The sequence below is a fragment of the Pyrgilauda ruficollis genome, unplaced genomic scaffold, assembly GCF_017590135.1.
Source record: "Pyrgilauda ruficollis isolate IOZ18807 unplaced genomic scaffold, ASM1759013v1 scaffold77, whole genome shotgun sequence".
NCBI classification, from domain to species: Eukaryota; Metazoa; Chordata; class Aves; order Passeriformes; family Passeridae; genus Pyrgilauda; species Pyrgilauda ruficollis.
In genome coordinates, this window is record NW_024529599.1 from 540,039 (window position 1) to 558,141 (window position 18,103).

The window sequence follows — 18,103 nt, forward strand, 5'->3', positions numbered from 1 at the left end:
ACAAACAATCATCACCATTAATTCCTGAGGGTGTGCAGAGCTCCTCCAGCATTTGGAGGTTCAATGCCCTTCAGAGCTTCCGTGGAAGGGGCTGAGCCTTCCTGAACCCACACCACAGCTGAAAGAGTCACAGTGCATTCCAAACAATCCATTTATTAATATGTTCCTTGCCAGTAAGGCAGTTTTTAAACCACACAAAATAACCCATTCCTCCCCTCCCTCTGGAAAGGAAGTTATTCATTCTGTACCATGACAACCCCCTTGATAACAGGAAAATCAGCCCCCCAGTCCTAAAATACCACAAGACAAAACAATTATGTCTTGGATTAAAAAAACCCACTTACTAATTACCGGTGTTTCACCAAGCTGTCTAGAGGGATTTCATACAGCTCCCCAAGGTCTAATAAAAACATTTCAAAAGCTATTTCTTAAGCTAATAGAGCTCTCAAGCTCCCTGGGCACAGAGTGTTCCTAATGATTTCACTGCAGTTTATCAGTTCCCAGTTTTGTCCAACAACAGTCAGTTTAATACAATGAGCTCATTTCACACTTCTGAAAATGTACAACTTCTTGCAATAATGAAGAGCTAGCAACAGCTTTGATTTTGATTAAAGAACACAGCCACGTAAATAACTTCATCCCTTAAACACTTGACAGACACAAAAGATGGTATTAAATCAGACATAGACAGGACACTTAAGGATTTGGGATCAGTAAAACAAATAAGAGGAAAATGGGTGTTATTCCTACAAGAAAACTTGTTGAATTTTGATTTTAAAACCACTGTGGCTGGAGAATACAAGAGAGGTCTTATTTTTTTCTTTTTCTATCACAGTCTCTAATGTATCTCGGCTTCTCTTTGGCTTTTTTTCTTTTCCTCATGGGTAGCAGTGATTCTTTAGCCTTCGTTCCGTATTGTGAATTCCTTCATTTTTGCTACTATCAGAACCTCACTGGCTTTGGTGAAGAGGTAGGATTTTGCAAGATGTCCCAATGAAGAAGCAAACTTAGATAAAGTAAATCTGAGAGAGCATCATGAAACAAATCTTTAAAAGAGGTTAAATATCCACTCTGTCATTTTAGGATATTTCAACTACTCTGACAACAGCTGCAGCACCAACAGGGAGAGGGTGGGGAACAAAACAAGCAGCAGCTGCACAAAGTATGCAATGGTGGGGCTGGAACAGAAAAGGTCTCTTAATTCTCCCTTTAGAACAATTAAAATACTTCAGTTTATTACCAGTGTTCAAACCTAGTTTGAAGGCAGTGTTTCTATGGTGACAGTGGTGTAAGGCACTAAAACAGTGTCAGCTTTTTTCCCTTGTGCACATTTTTAAACCATTTTTGCAGCATGAGTGTCCTGAGTTGATAAAGCTGCTGTGTAAGGCAGCAGAAGTGCAGCCAGGGAAGGGGTCACACACATTCCCTGCTCCAGAGCTCATCTGAGCACAGCTGGCTGGGTTTGACTGAAGAGCAGCAATCATTCCTGGGCTCAGAGATGTGTGCACAACAGCAGGGACAGAGCATTGCTGCTGTAACACAATAGTCAGCACTGGGGGAGAAAATGCTTCACAGCTCCGAGACAAAGCAAGGATGGCTCCTATTAACATGGAATAAGAAGTTTCTTTTGCCCTGTTGGTATGGCAAAGAAACTTTATTTCTTTTACAAGGCTCTTGTTCTGGACAGAAGGCTGTACATTTTAGTTGCTCACAAGTATCTCAGCCCTCTCCCTGAAAAAGTGTCAGCATTCTTTATAAATTAATCCCTATTTGAACTGCAATGACTGTAGATGAAGTCAGAAAAAGAAAACATTTCTAGAAGAAGCAGAATTTGGAAGCATTTCTCATTTTCAGATTCCTTCATTTAATGCTTTTATTTTGAGGACCTTATGTTACAATTATTTCATAGTCAGGAGAGCAAGAGCAGTAGGTATCTAATAAGTTTCATTTAATGCTTTTATTCTGTAACCTTACGTTACAATTATTTCATAGTCAGGAGAGCAAGAGCAGTAGGTATCTAATAAATAGATACCTACTAGATACCTACCTTTCTCACTTTTTTCGAGGTCTTTTTTACCTTTGGATGACAAGTTTTCCCCATCTGAACAGCCCCCTTTATGCCAAAGCCTTTGCAAGTCACCTTCATTGCACATACTGACACTTTTCTCATCTTAGTACACCAAACACTTCATGTTTGCCCTGTGAACATTTGCAATTCAGAGCCTTACCTGCTCCTGAACGGTGAACAAAAAAATGCCCGAGAAGAATATGTTGTTTTAAATGGCAAGACTGAATTGAATGTGTTCAATTTGGAAGAGAATTAAATAATTATCTGCCCAGAAGCTGGCAAGCTGAATGCTCACAGAAAAGTACTTGAAGGTTTCCAAGAGATTAGCAGCGACTCAGGATTCTTTCTCCTTAAAGAACATACACACAGAAAACTGTTCACAGTCAAATTTACTGGGCTCTTAAATCAGCTTTTATTTCTTTATGTCCCACTGCTAATACATCCTTGTAATGCACCATTTCACAGCACAGCCTGGTTGGAATAAAAGGTGATCCAAACCATGGATCAAAAAATTCAAACTGATTCAAGCATGGCTGTGTCTTCCACGAGGGACAAACTGCACTTTCACAGTGCAGAGAGGGCAGGAAAAAGCTGCTAAAAGCTACAGGACACTGACAGATCTTTCACCACAAACCAACACAGCACATGAAGAAAACCTGTAATTTGTGGTACAACACAGCAAGAGCCACGTGAGTAAGAGCAGCACGTGCATGGCCAAGACTGGAGCTGTTCAAGGAGCACGAGAAAATTAAAGAAAGATCAAACACTGCTTTTATTTTCCAAGAGAACTGAAGGGATTTTGCTGTGTTATTGAAGTGTTTTGAACCAGAAATTTTGTCTCAAATCCAGCTCTGCAGACAGGAAATAACTGAACTGCATTATGCAGTGTTCCTCCAGCAGGCTGATAAAGCAGAGTTTATTATAAAATATTGCTCCTCCCTTGTATGACAGCATTGTGGTGAAACCTGGACAGATAGGTCTCTCTTCACAAATAAAATCAGATATTCTACACCTTTGTCTGAGTGTTCCAATTTCACTGTACAGATACAATCAAAGACAATTAGTTCTTCAAAAGAGAAGCAGCTGCAGAAAATCCTGAAGGGCTCCATGCAGGAGTGAAATGCTGCTGCTGTAGCACTAAGTGTACCCAGGAATGGTGTTGCAAGGACATGACACTGTCACATTTAACACACAGGGTGTGTGGAGACTGACACTGAGCACGAGGCAAAAGCACAGATGTGCTCATCCCCAAAACTCTGAAGCTGGGCTTGACATGAAGTCACAACACCTCTGTGGCTGAGACACCTGTGTGCAGATCTCACAAAAAGTGATTTCGAGCCTGCAATTCTGCAGTTCCTCAATAATGTACCTTTACATTTCCCACCAGCCTCTGCAACATTTGTGTACTCTGATCCATTAGAAGCTGCATTGTGCATCAAGAAAAACACAGTCTGGTGAAGCAGCTTGAACCACAAATTTAACTTTCTTAATGCATGTTAACAGCAAGAGCACTGACAAGCATAATTTCAACCAAAATAGCACTGTAATAAAGCTGCTTTTCCAACTGCTTCCCTTAGCAACTCATGCTCAGAGTAGAGTCAAAATAACAGGATTTATTCCACTTTTATCCTTGCTAGTATTTCAGCTGAGTGTGAAGACATGAAAGCAATTCAGAAGTCAGACTATTTTAAACCCATTGCAGTCGTTGTTCATAGCCAAGGGAATTGTATTTGCTGCCACAGCCCTTAGATTCTGAATTCTAGTATCAGGAATAACAAGTTCCTTTCAAAATACCACCTTTAAAACAGCACTTAGGTATGACCCCCAGCCTATTTTTCAAACATTTCTGGCTTTTTGCTTCTCAAACCATGCCTAGGGCTAATAAAATACCTTGATAATAAGCATATGCTCAGTCCTCAGTAGGGAGAGTCAGTCAGTCATGCAAATAAATTACTCAACTTCTCTGGCCAGATTAATATATTCCCAGTCTCCTGCCTTGCAGGACAGGGATTATTTAGTATTTCCATTAAATGACTCAAAACTAACTTGTATACTTTAAAGAGGAAAAAAAAAATTCCAAGTAATCTTATGCTGTGTTGTGAATCCTCCAAACAGAAATTCTAACCTGGTGAAATACAGAGGAATTTCAATTACCATTTGGAAAATGAAGCATATTGAGTGCTTTAACAGCTTAATGGCATGAATCAAGCTGTTAAGATGTTTTATTTCTTTTTGATGCTTTCTGTCCAAAATTACTGGCCAAGCAGCATGGCAAGAGCAGCACCACATTCTCCAAGGGCACCTCAAGAGAAGCCATGAACAGATTCATCCTGGCAGTCCATCTCATCTGCAGCACTCAGTGCTAATTTTAATTTCTGCCTGCAGAGCCTGACCATGTGTGGGTACCAACGTGCAAGTGCATACCAAAGTTCACTGTGCTCCCCTATCCACTTCCAGTGTGTGGGGTTTCTGAATTATTCATGAACACAAGAAACAAGAAGGCTCACACAAACAGGGTGCTGCCCTGGCTCCACACTGGCATTCCAGGAGCCTGATCATTCCTGCAGAGCACTGTATCCCTTCCTCCCCTTGCATTAGAGCACTGCAGATCAATAGGAAAAGCACTGACCCACGGCAGGGCAACCAAGAGGTTTCATATCCTAGGCAGCTGAACTTGAAAATAAACAATTCTGGATGAACTCTCACAGATCAGCAAATAACTTTTCATGCCCTGTGTTCTGCTATTCAGAGCTATCACTCCCTTCACAATCCATACATATGTATAAAAACCATGACACTCGTTCAAAGCAGCATAAAAATCGTGAGACTTGAACAAAGCAGTGTGATCTCAGTGCCAGTGGCTCTGAGGGATGCTAGCTCGCATGGGAGTGATCGGCTCGGGGGCGTGCATGCAAGAGAGCAGATGGTTACAGTGGATACACCTCAAAGAGCTCCACAAATAGGGTTTTTGGGAAGGTAACACTCCCAGGCAGTGGGAAGAGGGAACGTGAAGCAAACTGCACGTTGGGGAAGCACAAACATCTTTAACACACGGGTAGCCAGCTCTCTGGGAAGAGCCTCCCCTGGGAAGCCAGCTCTGCAAGGACATGTCCTCCAAGGACACGTTGGGGGTCCCAGGCAGGCTCTGCTCCCAGCAGCACAGCTCCCCTTGGCTTGCTGCAGTGACCTTCCCTCAGAGCAGCCCTTGCTCAGGAGGCTTAAGTGATTTTTCTCTCTGTTGTGTTTTCACCTCATTAAACGAGCTCATTTACAAAGAGAGGAGTTATTCTCTTATTGCTGGGAAACAAAGGCTGCTTGGCAGGCACTCAGTTCTAGAACTCTCTGTGGAAAAGATGGAGAAGGCTTTAGTTACACAGAGCACAGCTGAGGCTTGTGGGGACTACAGACAACCCAGCAGGGTCAGACCTGTCCGTGAATGGCTGGGTACCATCAAAACAAAAATTTCCTTTATGTACCATTTCTGGTCCTCAACAAATATGAGGTTGTTTACCAGTCCTTTGACTTCTCTGTAAATCTTAGCACAGTCTATGCCATCAAGATGTGACTAGTCAGAGTGTAAAGAACACTATGACTTACTTTAAAAGGGAAAAAAAAAATTAAGCCTTACATTGCAATTTCTGCTTTAAAAAAAGTGTTTAAAAGTGCTTAAATAGAACTAACACTATAGCTTTTCCAGCAAGATTCACCAATGGTGAACCTGCTGGCTATCAGAGCAAGATCAACAATCAAAATGTTTGCTTAGCAATTTATCACTGAACTGGAGTAAGCAATTAGAAAGTACATCAGGAAATACCTTGTGTGGAAGCAATTTGAATTAAAAATTATAACTCTTCACCTGAAGGAGAGCTACTGCAGAGATTTTAAGGATTATGACAAATGAAGCAGGCAGCAAGCATTCATTAAAAAAGAAGGCTCTGTTTCATCATGGTTTGTTGAAAGAGAAACTAAATCCCAATGCCCCACATTCAAATATACTTTTGTTTAAATACATTCATTTTACAACAGGAAAAATAAATGTATTCTCCATGCAGAGCAGAATTCCACAGAAGAGAGGAAAATCCTGCCTTTCCAAGCAGAGCTGTACTTGGGCAGGGTGTGAGCAGCAGAGAGCTGGCTCCATCGGCTGCTCCGTGTGATGGGATGCATTCCAAAGCATTCCCAAAACGAGAGCTGACATTCTCCTGGCAAATGAGAGTGGACCCTTACTCTAAGCCACAGGAAAAAAAATCTGCACAGTTCTCCTTCCTCCCCATCACACTTTCCTACAACTGCATCCTGACCTTATTTTACTTTGTTCTTTTGTATCCTCCCTCCATTACAGTCCAAAAAAGTCAATTTTACCCTGGAATGGCACAAGTCATTCAAAAACACAATAGATTGTCTTCACCCTCTGTTCTGTTCCCTGGTACAATGAAATTTGGCCATCTCAGTATTAATGATAGCTATTAAGTGTACCCAAGATAAAATAAATAACTCTTCTGTAAGTTACACGGAAAAAATCAATAGGACAAGTCAATATCGGTAAGACAAACATTCTGCTCCGTTTTAGATGCTAAAGAGTTCCTGTTTACCACATGAGTGTAAGAAGTGACCTGGAACTTTCTAATTAAATGATCTTTAGTGCATTAAGAGTGTAAGTTTACAGCGCTGCTCATATCCAGCCTTCCAAAGCAAAGCATTCCCAAGTAATTGCCCAAAATGGCCCAGCTCCTTCTACTGTGCAAAGGACATTCCCATCTTCAAGTTCATAAACAATGGAGTTAGACTAAAATTTTCATAAAGGAGGCTGTAAACGTTTTATATAATTATGCATCAAATCCTTGGACTACAATTACAATGGCTTTTTTTGGTTTTGAAGTTCTGGAGTTTGTCTTTTTTTTTTTTAATAGACCACACAAACACATTATTATACAAATCAGACAAGTACTAACAAGAATCTACTTTGCACAGATGTTGTTCATGAGTTGTAATTGAAGGTTAATTATTTCTCAAACAGCAAGAGAAGCAATCTTTGAAAACAACCTTGGATGTTCTCCAAGGAAGAGATCAGAGCTTTCAGGTTGACTATCTGGGAAGAGAAATTGTCAGTGGTTCAAAAACTTACTGCAGCATGATATTCAGATTCTTCAAATGCTGTATTTATGACACTGCACTGAAGTGGTGCTCAGATTTACAGCCCAGGTTTACATCTCTTCTTCTCAGAAGATCCAGGAGAGACTTCCCACACTGAATGAGTCCTGACCTCTCAGACATTACAGAACCCTGCACAGTCTCTAGGCACTCCCTGGGCTTCCAACACCCACAGAAGTTAAATAACCTGTGCTCTAAGCTGCTCTTACACCCAACAAACACTGAAGGTCACAGCAAAACCTTTTCATTAACACCACCGGGGCTTCCTTGGGCCTTGTTCAATCATGAAGTGCTACAAGGACTTGTTCTTTTCAGTATCCTTGTCTCAAGAAAGCATCTGAAATTGTAACTGGTTTAGCAGCCAGTAAATTAAGCTTCCTCAGCTCACCTCTCCTTCTGTGGAATGGAAATGAAATTCCTGAGAAATTCTCCATGAAAGCAGGAGTTAAGGAAAATGAGGTGAGTAAGAAAACATTTCTTTTCCTGGCATTTACCATAGCCATTAATTCTTGCCCTCAACATCTCCTCTGTCACTCAAGAGTCCTGCATGGAAGAAATGGTTTTATTAAGTGTACAGAAAAGCAATCTCTACTTGTCCTCAACTTCTCTTGGTGCCTATACGTGTTTAAGGGGTTCTCTTGATTTAGTCAGGTTTCACTGGAAAGGATTTCAGGCTCTGCATTACTATGAACAACCCACTTGTGCCTTGTGAATGTCCATAAAGAAAGAGGAAGAAAGGATGAGCAGATTTATTCCAATACATTTAAATTCACCCCTAGCTTAACTATATAAAGCCTCAGGTTTTATTACTTCCTACAAAAAGAAGAGGGCAAGACTGCTCTGTCCATTTTTACATTTAGCTGTATTAGAAGCCCACAGTACTTTCAAGTTAAGTAAATACTCAGTTAAGTTTCTTGCACGTTTCAAATAGACTCTACCTGTTAAAAGTGATCTTGTCTTCAGTGGATGTCACCACTGAACAAACAATATCTATTTGTTCTACCAAACAGGTTAACAGCCCTACCCATGTACCAAGCAGGCAATTTACTGCTCAAATCCTAGAAAAACACAGCAAGAAACCTCCCAGCTTCACATCCATTCTGCAAATTCCTGAAAACAATGAGGACATTGCCCATAACCACTACAAAATAAGCCAGTATACAGGCTAAACTCAAATTCAATAACTGCTTTGTGATCTTGTATGAAGGGCTTTGATTCAGTAAATTAAAAATCTCTATGGAGACAGGAAACAGCACAGAAGTTCTCCCTGTGCTTTGGCTCCACTAAGTTACTCTGAGGCCATAAAAATGTAGAGACAATTTTTTCTCGGTTCCTGGCTTCAAACAGCACTTACCACCACTCATCCAGAACACCAGGGATATGCATGGGGAAGCAAAACCTTTCAGGACAGAGCTTTATCTCCACACAGTTCTGCAGACACAATCCAGGCTACTTCACACCTATTTAATCTCTTCCAAGTCTTCAGCAGTGCAAAAGGAACGGCTTCATGTTAAATTTCAGACAAAACCATAGCTGATACACACAGCCAATCACAAAAATCATGAAATACCACTGAAATGGTGTTATAAAGGGAACTGCATCTCACAGAGTGCTGCTTACACATCACACACCACCCTGGATTTCTGATAGCAGGACCTTTCATGTGTTAAACTGCTACAAAGCACTTCCAAGTGAAAGCAACTGCACCAAGACACAAATACTGGCATTTCTGCTCCTCTCTGTGGTTCAGGCAGCATTTCCATGGTTACAGTGCTGATCACTTATTGGCTTTAATTACATTCCAAATCCAGACCAAATGCATAGCTTGGCATTTTAAATAGCCCTAAAGGCAAAACCCTGCAGGCCAGTTCTTGTAACCTGGCTTTGAGTCCCATGAGGTGGAATGCACTTGGAATCATAAATTCATTCTAGTTGGAAAAGACTTTAAGAGCATTGAGTCCAATCATTAACCCAGCACTGCCCAGTCCACCCCTGAAAATAGCACACTGCTCATGACACCCTCCAGGTCATTGCAGAATGTCACCGAAACTGGACAGATCTCCAAGGAAACCCAGCACAGCATCCACACCATCTTCCCAAAATTTGGTACCCATTGTGTATAAACTTTCCTTTGAGGTCATCACACAGACAAAGTATCAGGAGTCCTACTGAAACCAAAACATTCTTACTGCACAAAACATGACCCCAAACAGTGAGGATGCTGGGACATTATCTCAGTTGTCAATCACAGGACAACAAATTCACCTCTGGTAGCTGTTGCACAGAATGTTTTGGAGAAATTCAGGCTAAGAATCAACTAGATAGGATTATGCATATTAGTATCACTTTCAGGAACAGGATTTAGAACTGATTTTCTACTGCTGCTAAATTACAGCAGACATGAAACCCTGCCTACTATCAAAAAGATAGTAACAATTTCAGGGGGAAAAAAGCACATTTCCTTGTAGTGATTTAAAAAGTTTACACACATTTCAGAGTTCTAGATTACATTCTCTGCACAGTAAATGTGAAGCAAAGAAGTCCTTATTTTTTCTACCAGCACAGAAACCAGAAATCAAAAGGATTTCAGAGGCAGCTTATTGAGAAAATGCTCCATTTAGACAGCACTTGCAACTATCAGTAAAACTCTCAACCTGTCCAAGGAAATACTTGACAGTAAATGTTCATTAAGCATTCTTGACAAATCTGAGTTATACTAAAAAAAGCACAGATTCACTTAAGACTGCCCAAACCCAAAAGCGAGGAAGGGGATAGAATCAAAGGCAAAAAGCAGGAGCAAAAAAAGGAGTTTCTGAGGGACAGAAAGGTCTGCAGCAAACGTCCTCTGTATGGCAGCATAAATGTGTTGTCTACAGAGCTAAAGAATCTCAGCCTTGGTGTTCAGGGTTTTCAAGCATGCCTGAAGTTATTTTAATACTTTAATATTTCATTAAAATAATTTAGGCCTCATAAATAAAGCAGGAGATTCAGAACAGGTTCTGTTCTAGGTAAGTGGAATTTTACTGGTAGTTCACTGTTGAGTTATTCAGCTGTGGTCACCAACTTAGCAGAGCAAGCAAAGAGCCTCTTTCTGCACCAGAAAGAAACAGCCAGACACAGAAACCTCAATTCTCATCAGGGCTGGGACCAGTTAAGCCACTCATGCAGGCTCTTTCTACTCTATCCCCCTCAGTGCTCCCTTTCCCATTCAACATCTGGGCATTTTCTTTTCAGAAAAGTGCTCAGAGAAGTTTTACCAGCAAAATTACAGTGGCCTCACGTTGCATGGAATGACACTGAGAGGGAACTGGCTCATGGCTGCTTGAAAACCACTCTGCTACACACAGAGATTCCATCTTCTTCCAGGTAAAAATTAAACTTTTGATGATTTAATGCAATTTTATTCAAAGTTTTGATGGCAAAAGGTACACCAACTCAGCAGGTAGAACAAATTGGGGATAAAGGATACAAGCTGAAGAAAAGGGTTAACATTCCATCTTCTGTCTGTAAAAGATTATCTTCAATAACCACAGACATGCCTCAACATGATTTTAATTTGAAGAGTGATTACTTTAAAACAGATCTGAGTCATCTGTGGTTTCTTAAATAAATTTGCACAGGTGGAATTGTGTAATAATCGATTATTATATGGGAACCTAAATGTCCATCTTCAGAAGACACCTTAATATGAGGGCAGGACAGAGGAGAAAGTGGACAGCCTGTGTAGGAATTGAAGTTGCACCTACTTTGCCTTCCAGGCACACACAAGAGAATTATTAAGTCTCTTCCTCCCTTTGGGAAGTCCAGAGAGCCCAAAATGCCCAAGTGCCCCTCCACTGAAGAGTGAGCAAGACAAACTTCAACTGCAGCCTCTGCCCAGTCCTGAAACACGAACCTCTAAAACGAGAAGCTGGGCAAGTACCACTCCTTCCTCAAGAAAAACAAAAGGTTAAGGACAGAAAACCCAGCAACCACGCTGAATGCAAATAAAATAATTTTAATCTTCCTTTCCTTTGGAGTAAGCTGGGAAAGCCTGACCATTCAGGTTAGGCTGGCTTATGACTGAGAGACCAAGATCAAATTGCTGGTTAGAAAACAACTGACATTGCTCTGGTCTGGACTGAAGGTGGAACATCAAGGACAGACTTCACAGCTGGGCTGCTCCAAGCTGCTCTTCAACACACACAGATCTTACCTGGCCTCGTGGGGGCCACAGAAATCCCAGATGGACTTGCAATGTCTCTGTGACTTCTTTGTATCAAATGCATTTGCCACACTATTGTATATTCAGGGAGAAATGCCTGCCCTGCCCGTGTTCCAAGCAAGACAGATGGAAATCAGTCTGGCCCAGAAGCCACGTAGCTCGGGGCACAACACTTTGTCTGACAGAATGTGCCCTGCAATTAAAGTCAACTTCAGTAGTTCCTCCGAGAGGAAACTTGGCTTCTGACCCCAATTGCACAGGACACGGCTGTTTTGGCTCAAGGTTAAAGCACTCTGGAGAAGAGGCTGACCTCCAAAAGAGCATCACAGCAAAGGCTGGCGACAGGCCAGGAGAGCTTCAGTGCCTGGAGACCGACATGTGATTGCTGAGGAATGTGAGCTATTCCCAAGCACTTCCTAATTCTCTGCAACACTGGTGATACACAGCCCTTTACATAACACAGCAACATATCTCCCTGTGAATTTTTTAAGAGACAAACATAAAAACAACTGTAAATGATTAAGCTTGTCCTACCGTTTCTTTTAATTACCATTCCTTGTCCTACAGCAGCTGAACAATCTTAAGCACATTCTCTGTTGCCAACAGGCATTTCACAGGCACGGGGTATTGTCACACTGAAAGCAGAATTTGGTGCTTGGCTTCCCCTTTCCTTTTCCAGTTAACAAAATTGCGTGTCTGGTTCCTCTGCAGTCAGTTTTTTACAATTCAGCTGCAATCTCACTGTGTCCACTGAGGATCTATTTTTAGAGCTGTCAAATATTCCTTGCTGCTCTATTGTACCACTCTTAAGCCTCACTTTTATGAGTCCTATAATTAGTATTCGTCACTTGTTTGGTCTTAGAATCACAGACACTTTCAATAAGAAGGTCTGTTACAACGTGATTAACATCTGGAATACGTTAGGCTATTTTAAATAAAATTATTACTGTGCAGACAAAATCTAATTTATGAGTGGTGGAGGAGGACAGGATGACTGCAGCACTGCTACAGTGTGGGCGCAGAATTCCTCATTAAACCATTGCCTGAGAGGTTAAAGACTTGTACTAGCACAAGGAAAAAAGTCTCCAGACTTTCCCCCCCCTTCATGAAGGTTCAGTGGAACAGGTTTGACTTCATTGCCTCAGACTTCACCCACCAGGTTTTCATTTGGCCCAGAGGCAATTGGCCTCTAAGCACTGCACCAGTAATTTCCCTCTTCCAAGACTGCCAGGACAGTGAGCTTCACCAGGAGAACACAAAATTCAAGATATATAGCAATAGCAAGGCCTTTGTTTTGGCTTTCAGACCAGCAAAATATCAACTGCCAGGCAGACAGCAGCCATATTCTGTTAAGCAAACCAATTAATAAGTTTTAAGTACATCATATTAAGTCTGGATGATTCACTAATGTCAATGGAATGTCATCAAAATGCAGCATGATAGGTCTGGAGCCTGCACACTATTTACCTCAAGCTAAGAAGTGTAACAAAAAAACACCTTCCATCCATGTCTGATGTATCAGGAGACCCTCAAAAGGGTAAAAAAACTGATGGTGGAAAACCAAGAGTACAGAGCAGCAATTCCTCATGTGAAATCATAAACTACTGAACTAACTAAGACCAGCACCATGAAAATGAGTCACTGAAGACCTGAGGGAGGAACCTGCCAGATCTGGGAGGGCAGGCAGCACAGAGAGCCCGAGCCAGGCTGGGCTGCCTCTGCTGACACAAGGAGCAGGAGGTGTGAGGCTGAGCAAGCTCTGCCAGGCTCCAGGGAAAGCATCCATCTCTTGACAGAGCGTGTCATGAAGCACCAGCTCCTGCTGGAGGGTGTCACCACAGAGCTCACTGGGCTCCAGAAAGGATTGGGAGCACAAGAAATCAAGCACATGAGATGTTATTCCTGACAACGGCACATTCTGGACCAGAAGGGCTGTCAAGACACATTGCTGGAGGATGAGACTATCCTAAGAGAGTGTTACCATATGTTTATCTCATTCCTATCCTCTCCCCTGGAGGCAGATACTGCCCTTGGCCACTCCTGAAAGGCAGCACTAGCAGGAGAGGCCTCATGGTGCAATCCAGTTGTGTGCTTCTCATTAAGAGACAGAATAAAAATCCAAATTCATCGTCCAGATCTCAATAACCAGGTAATACCAGTGCAAGATCCATCACTGGCATGGTACAGCTTCTGCACCCCTGCATCTGCTCCCCAATAAAACACAGACAGAAAACACCACCTAGCTTCAAAAGATAAGCCAATAATAAAAAAAACACAAACAGTCAAGAGTCATTTGATTCTTTGCTAAAAAGAAATTAAAATCAGAGATTATAGACAATCACTTTTTTGTTCTTCACCCTCCTTTACAGCAAAGAAAGGCAAACAAAAGCATGAATTGGCTTAGTCAACACAGAACAAACAAGTTCACGTGAAATTGCTTTAAATCCTGTTCACTACAACCTCAGTGGCTGCACCACACACACCATGAATCACTTCAATAGAAATAAGTAATTTCATAGTGCCTTGAATTCAGTAATGAAGAACTTATCTACAAGCCAATGAATTGCACAGCAAAGAGAGTTTTGCAAATTATACAGTATAATTTACATATTGAATGAAATAACCTGAAGAAACCATCCTCTGGAAAGGCTTCTGCTGCCTGAGCTGGACCGAATGTCTGTGGCATTTGAATTTTACACTAAATGAAGGGACACAATGCACACATGAGAGGAAGTGCTCTCATCAGGAAGCTGCTCCCTTCTGCTGTGGCACAAACAACTCTAAATGGCACGTCGCCACCCTGACCATCACCAGGGAAATACTCATTTTCACAAAATGACATCTATTGTTGTCACAGCGATATGATCTAATATTACAGCAGCAGTAGGCACGGCAGAAAGTTATCAGACAGGCTGAGATGGTGAGGTTTGCAGTGCAGCTTTCACCTCCTGCACAAATTGATCTGCATATATTCCAAAAAGCATCTGTACTCAAGTTATGAGAGCATAAATACCAACAAAATGAAAACAGCTGTAGTTATCCAGTAATCCATAACCACACAGATTTAGACATTTAACTTCATCAATCTGACCATGCCAAAACCTTGAAACAGTAATTTAAGAGAGCCCAAACATGGATAATTGAGAATTAAAACAGTTTAAATAAAAATTCATTTTTAATGTAAAAGAGTAGCTTCTCTTTGCTCCCTCCCACAATCCCTCTGCTGTTGCCAGAGTTAAAGATGGTAGCCCACTGATATTTTTATTTTCAAATTTGCATATATATAGAACCCAAAACTAATTATAATAAAAGTAAAACCCAAGAGAAGTACACAATAGAAAATGCTCAGACGTGAAGTTTTATACATGGCAAGACAGACAGCCAGTCCATTCACTTGTGATTGTTCCAGCATACAACATAGAAATTTTTAACTTTCATTTTTCTGAAGCAAGGACAGAGCCCCCTTTATGCCAAAGCAACTCACAGAATCCACAACTCCAAGCCATTAAGTGCAAGTACTTTGCACTGCTAAATAATACCTGAAGACTGCTGAATCAGGTTTCTAGTGACCGCTTCATTTAGCGTTACAGCAAGCAGCTTCTGCATTTTTCAAACTGCAGATCCCTAATTATTTCCCAACAGAATCCAGGGCTCCCAGGGTGCAACCCCAGTGACAGATGCCCTGCTGACTCCTCTTTCCTGCAGCCAGCTGCCAGCAGCTCACCCACAGCGTGGGGGGACGAGCACCTGCTCCCACGGGGCTGCTCAGCAGCCCTAAGGGCACCCAGCGAGGAAAAGGGGTTGACAAGGAATTTATCTTCCTTTTTTCCAGGACAGCTCTGGCACAGCCCGTGTCCCTAGGCTGGCTTGCTGATCAATTTTGCAAGAAAGCAAGAGCAGCAGCCTGGTGGATCAGCTCGGCTACCATGGGAAACCACATTTTGGTGATGTTTCTCTGACCCTTAGAAGACAGAGGCCATGAATCAATCACAAGCTGAAAAACTCTGTGAACTGGGCTGAAATCAGCATGACTTGAGTAAAAGCGATGCAGAGAAAAGCCAAGAACTTGAGAGCTGATCTCAAATAGTGAGGGCTCACTGCTGGCCTGTGCTCTCCTGGCAGTGCTGTCCACGCTGCAGTGGAGCCCAGAGGATGCCAGGCTGTCCTCCCAGCCCTGCTGCCACCAGCGCGGGCCCTCGGCAGGGCTCTGATCTCACACACCACTGACTGACTGTGATGGCTGAAACCAGCTGCACTTTGACTGTGAGAAAGTCAAATTATTAAGCTACCTGTAACAGGCCTTACTTAATATTTTATATGAGCTGCTAACCTGACCTGTCTTAACTCTATCACAAAACCGAAATAAACCATTAAATAATTCAGCTTAACATCCTAGTTCTTAATTTAGAATACATGCACAGTATTTTTAAACTACATGAAAAAAATGGAAGGCAAATTCACTTGGGAGAAAAGGAAATAGACCATTTAAGACCAACCTGTAATTAATTTCAACTTGAGCTAATTAACAGCTTTCCTTCCATATTCTCGGAAGATTCATTTTACATTCAGAATGCAAGAGCTTAAAGATTCCATCACTGGCCTCCCTCCAGGAACAGTTTGACTCCAAACCAAGTTCAAAGCAAAAGCAGTCCTGGTTACAACAAAAAAACCCTCAATTCTGGGTTCCAGATTCTGGACTCTGACTGAAAGTGATTTATGGGAAGTCCTTTGGCAGCACAGAGTGCCCAAGGAATATGGAAATACCTCATTCTGATCTCTAAGCAACCTCTGGCTTCTCACTGGATATGTTTTCTTAATCAATCCCAAAAAAAATTCACCCTATCTCTTTCCCACAAGGTTTTGAAGGCTTTTACACATGTTTCTTACTGTCTAACCACACATTAGACTATGAGCATGAAGTTATTGTACCTTCTCCAGACTGTAACTGTAGAACCCTGAGCGTCCAGGACTCTGCAGGATGTGTAACCACTTCTTTTCTGCCAAATTCCCACATATTTAGGAGTTTTAACTCAAAGGCAACATCACTTGGCTGGATCAACAGATCCTGGAGGAGCACTTCACAGCAGAGCTAAAACACCTACCTGCAGGGGTGAAAAGCCTGGAGTGCTTTCAGAACAAAACACAAGAATTGTTTTGATACATATTTTCCTTTCTCTGACACCTTTCAGAGTGCGACAGTAGTGGTGGCTTAGCCTTTAAAGCGTAAAGGACTTGTTAAAAACTGACTCAAAGCTTTTGGAACAAGAGAACTGCAGCTGTTAGCTACAGTCAGGTCATGTGTTTGCCCCCAAAAAAACCAAACCAAAAAAAAAAAAACAAACCAGGAAACCAAGCATGGAAATAGCTAAGCAGGTCACAAAATAACACAAAATAACACACAAATTGCACTGTTAGCAGGCTGCTAAGTCAATATTTTTCCATAGTGCTTAAGTGAACTCTCCCATTTGCTACCCACAGCTCATTCCAAACAAGTGGTCAAATAATCATTTCTTCTTACACCGTGTGTAACACAGGAACCACCACCATCATCAACCAGCAGTGAAACTGCAGGCATTTAATATAAACTCAGAAATTCCACACAAGGCTCTGCTCCACCACAGCTTTACCAAAACATTTCCAACAGAAAATAAGGCTGAGTTTTCAACAAAGCCAGGAAGCAAAGCAGATGAGACTCTGGGAGTTCTACAGCAGAAGGGAAAACAGTTTAGAGGTTTTGGGAGCAGACACTCAAGTTTATTCCCTTCCCCAGGATTTAAGTACCCAGGACAAATTCTCAGCAAAGGACGCTGCATCAGGGGAATAAAATACTTCTCTATCTATTTAAAGCCTACTTTGTGCTCTCAAAAGCACTTGCAGAAGAGCTTCCTTTTACTCAGCAGCCTCTCAATCCCGTTCACATGATGTGTGAAATGCATTTTTTCCAGGAAAACAAAATGAGACTGGAAGGAATAAAAATGGCCTGTTTATGAGCAGGTCTGGCACTTAGATTGATACAGTTTGAATTTTTTTTAAATGACTTTTCAAAGTAATAACTTTTATAGTGAAATAATAATGTACTGCTGATCAGGAAGCTCATTGCAACCTAGATCAAGGGATTATACTTTGATTTGTCAATCTGGAAAAACAGATAATTTTTTTTCTAATCTACTCTTATCACTGAAGCATATTTATCTCATTTACAATCTTATTACTTATCTGTAATTTAGGGATACTTTAATTCATGAGATACACCTTAAGAACTACTTTTTAAATCTATAAAGCCAGACTGATGTCCAAAAGCAGCAAATTTGAACTGTTAAAATGATAATATAATCAAAGGCACTACACATTGTACTTACTAAGAAAGATTCATGCTTGAGATAGTCCAGATATTCCATCAGAACAGTGGCAAAATGTGAGACAGATTTTTAAAAATTCACATTATTTCTGAAACTAAGTATTTTTGACTGTAAATAGGACATTTTTGAAATGGGCTGAAGAGCAATACATTTTCCACAGAGCTTTCAGAAACTTAAAAAGAAAAATCCCACTGGTCAATGGTTCAATCCAATCTGTGCTTTTTCAAACATCTTATTTATTTTCCATTTACATAAATTCCACCCTTGAAATGCCATTGCAAGTGATTATTCATTATTTAAATTTACTTAGGAAATTAAACT

At 41.3% G+C, this 18,103-nt stretch overlaps 1 protein-coding gene across 1 annotated transcript in view; it reads right to left on the bottom strand.

Moving 5' to 3' along the window:
* Nucleotides 1-18,103, bottom strand: part of SEC14L1 (SEC14 like lipid binding 1) — a 41,974-nt gene that overhangs the window by 20,020 nt on the left and 3,851 nt on the right. The window lies entirely within an intron of this gene.